Genomic DNA, 4,406 nt, shown 5'->3' with positions numbered 1-4,406 from the left:
GAAAAAGTATCAGGCAACAGTGTGTTTCTAATTTCAAAGCAGTTGATTTTTACACTGTAAACATGGAAGGATTCTGTAGCATGGTGGGAGAAAATGACTTTCACTAAACTTGAAATTCTACCGAGATTGCTATTTCAAATAATCAGCTGCAGGGAAACTGTATGAGAATGGAAAAATTCATGCTGACTTGTTTTTAGAAGGGTTTTTAAAAATACTTCTTTGAATCTGCAACTTATAAGAGGAAATCATTTTGAATGTATGTCCTTGGCTGATAAGAGTTACCAACAAAAGCATGGTTCATAACACGGTTCCATTTCACTGACTTCAGTATGTGAAAACAAACAAACAAAACACAGTTCTCTCTTCCACGTCAGGTGGAATTCCTTCTTAAAAAAGACAGATTTTATGATGTAAAAAAAACATATTCTGGATACTTAGACAAGTTCAATTTATCTGATTACAGCATGTTCTGAATATAAGGAGAAATTAAGCATAGGATAATTAGTAAGTCATAGTTAATGAATCACAATCAATATGTCCATTACAGTTGAATGCTACGTCTTTCTCTAAAAAAATATATTTTTATTGATTTCAGAGAGGAAGAGAGAGGTAGAGAGAGATAGAAACATCAATGATGAGAGAGAATCATTGATTAGCTGCCTCCTGCACGCCCCACCCTGGGGATTGAGCCCACCTCTGGGGCATGTACCCTGATCTGGAATCGAACCGTGACCTCCTGGTTCATAGGTCAACGCTCAACCACTGAGCCATACCAGCCGGGCTGAATGCTATATCTTTACATTGAAAGAAGCAGTGGCTATAATGAGAATGACACAGGCTTTGTAGTAAGATTGTTCTGGTTTCTAAACCCCAATTCTGACCTTCACTAGCTCTCTGTGTCCTTAGGCAAGTTACCATCAGCTTCCTCAGCAGTAGAAGGAATGATGCTATTTTACCAAGTAGGCTGGGAGTGAAGTTTCATGAAGTGATGCATGTAAATAAAGAGCACAGTGCCTGGGGGTACAGCATGGCTCAATATGATACCTGACTGATATTACTTACTGTGCCAGTTAGGAAATTATTCAGCTAACATCTGTTTTGCAGCCAACACTGGATTAGCAATACAAAATCAATCCACAATAGCTTTTCACTTCCTCTAGTTTTTATTTAAACCTTCCTCTCAGAAAATGTATTTAAGGCTTTTAATTTCTTTGACAAACATCTGCGCTCTTTTCACATGAACAAAAGCCAGTTATTCTATACTCAGATGACTCAAAACCGAAGGATTGCTGCTTCTGTCCTTATCTGTTATGCATTTAGTAGAAACCTTAAATAAATGTCGCATTTATTTTGGGCTAGTCCACTGAGATATATGGCTACTTCATCACCTGTGAAACCATCAAAGACTCAAGAGGAAAAGCAGAAGATTAGGATTAATAATTTATACTGGAAACTTGATTTACATGGCCCTACTATTTTTCTACTCACTGAAACTCTCTATATTTAAAGGCAATGCTAGCGAAGATGGATTCCCTTAAAGTAATGCTGATTCATAAACACTTCAGTGAGCCAAAAGTATAATTTAATAGCAAGAGAAGTAGAGCTTTGAATGGAGCAAAGGAGAAAATTGTATTATTAAACTGCTTGCCAAGAAGGTATGTTCAAATGATTCACATTTCTTGGGACATTTACTCAGAAGTATCCCATATTTTTCAAAATCAGGTCAAGTTTGTTATTGCATTAATGCACTTTTGTGATTAATTTTACTAATGAAGAATATCCATTTTCACAAAGCATGTGCAAAATATATATCACTTTTAGAGAGAAGGGATTTGCAAGGTCAATTGAGTTATTAAATAATACAGAGTGGGTTCATTGTATTTTTTTTAAAAAAATGAAAAAATTATTATGCCAACAAGGAAAACAAAAGCATTTTAGTTTTTATCTGATTGTAAAATTTAGCGGCATAATGAACAGAAAAGTGGATTTAGCTAGGTATTTCAATTATAGTAAGAACATTGTCTACTATCTTAAAGATGTGATCAAATAGCCTAAGTTACCTATGGATGGCTAATGGATATTAGTACTCAGAGACTATAATATCAATAGTTTATAATTTGTTGTCAGTCATTTTTTATTCAGGCGTAGATATGACTGTTAGCTTTAGAATCAATACTAAAAAGGTTAAAATAACATCATTTTTCCCACTTCAATAGTTGGACCTACACACATATCAAATCAAAACGCATAAACATGTGCTGATCTTATCTCATAGACATAAAATGTGTTCTGCCAAAAGTAGTTAATAAAGGAGAGTTCAAGAAAAATTTTAGTTTCGCATATACTTCCCAACTTCCCTTGCAGCGATTCTTAATTTTTATGATTGTGTCATTTATTCAGTAAGTATTTATGGAACTTTTGTTATTTTTAGAGAACTCTTCTTGGTGTTCGATTGCATAAAAGAGGAATTTACAGTTGTTGTTTTTTTTTAAGTTGTAGGTTCTTTCTTTTTCTTCCCCAGAATTAATGTAAAAACTGAGAGAAAAGTCACACAATAAATATAAATTCCTGGGAAAGAAAAGAGTAGCTGTATTGTTTCTATTCACCTGCATCTCAGAGCGGCAGCAGCAGAATGCCAGGTCATTAGAAGAGGGATCAGGGCCTATGTCACTCCTTATTGCTCAGAACTCTTGAAAAGTGGAATCCAAAATTTTACATCAGTTCCTTTTAGGGATGAAGTTGAGCTTTCGGTTGTTGCATTGGATACCAGAATATTTCCTTTCCAAAGATAAATCGTAAGTCAATTTCTTTTTAATCCAATCAAACCAAATCAAAACAACTAGCAACAGTAGCAACAAAAACAATTTTTAAAACCCCCAAATGTTAAGAGATTCCAAAGATAACACCTGTACGAATAATTTGGTTCAAAATCACAGCATTTAGTCTCTTCATTAAACGTGACATTTGTTCATTTAAATGAAATGCTCCAACTTTCTAGATACACATTAACAGTATATTTTACTTGAATAGAAGTATTCATGGTCTATTGGTTATTGGTCTAAAGAATACTACATAAATGAGCTACTTTATTATGATTCAGTATTAATATGTTTTGTAAGATCCTGACAGTTTAAAAACATCATAAATATCTACAGAATTAAATATGTATATATGTAACTGAGAACTGTATTACAATTATGTTTGCAATAATCAGTCCTGACATTTATATTGAAAATTACAGAATCTTCATAAATAATCTCATTTGAGTTTTGCACCTTCTTTGTGAAGTATGTAGGGCAGGAAATAGCCTTAGAGGTTAAGTGGCTTGTCCAAGGTCCAAGTATTAAGAGGTAGCAATAAATCCAGAAATCAGGTTTTTGTATAAGGTCATTGCTCTTTCTACACTAATATTCTAATGGACCTGACACACACACAAAACTTTATTACTATAATACAATATTACATAATATAGCATGCCTCCCATATAAATATATTTTTTCTCAAGAAAATTAAAATATATTTATTCCAGGAAACTGGACTAAGAAAACTAGAAAGATTAAATTTTAATAACTGTTAATATTTTAATATTTAATTCCTCTTGCTCCATATAAGTAATACTGTATATATTTGGTTACGTTTAATTAATTTTAAGGAAAATAGATTGTATTCAGTTGCACAATAATTCAAATGCTCTGAAAGAAATAATCCTGCTATTACTGAGAATAAAATCTAGATCCAAATCTGGTCAATTTCCTCCAGCCCTTTTCTCAGTTTTTGCAATATAGGTAGACTGAGAATTCCCCAAAGTTTATTTTTAAAACTTTTATTTTACATATTATATTTTTAACTGGACATATTTTTTGAAATACGGTGTGAAATACATGCCTAATTTCATTTTTGTACATGTCAATTGTCCTAGAACCACTTATTAAATAGCTCACCAATCATGAGCCACTCTATAGTGCTCTCTCTCTCTCTTTCTTCTCTCTCTCTCTCTCTCTCTCTCTCTCTCTCTCTCTCTCTCTCTCTCTCTCTGTTTTATTTCTATCTATGTTTGGTTTGTTCCTAGGCTTTCATTCTAACTCATTTTTTTGAGGCAATGTCAAAACCACTAAAATAAATCTTGAGATCTGTGACATTACCCACCTCCCCACCTTACTGCTTTTGAAAACTGACTAGGCCAGAATCTCATCTGCTGTTGGGGGTGTGGACATCTGCAAGGGCTGACAGGGAGAGTGTAACAGAGCAGGTAGCAATCCGGTGGATGGCCTCTTTTTTTTGTTGTTGTTGTTTGGTTAATCTTCACCAGAGTATATTTTTCCAGAGAGAGTGGAAAGGAGAAAGAGAGAGAGAGAGAGAGAGAGAGAGAGAGAGAGAGAGAGAGAGAGAGAGAGAGAGAGAGATGC

Source organism: Myotis davidii, unplaced genomic scaffold (genome assembly GCF_000327345.1).
Source record: "Myotis davidii unplaced genomic scaffold, ASM32734v1 scaffold174, whole genome shotgun sequence".
In the NCBI taxonomy this organism is placed as follows: domain Eukaryota; kingdom Metazoa; phylum Chordata; class Mammalia; order Chiroptera; family Vespertilionidae; genus Myotis; species Myotis davidii.
Note: the sequence above shows the minus strand (reverse complement) of the source record.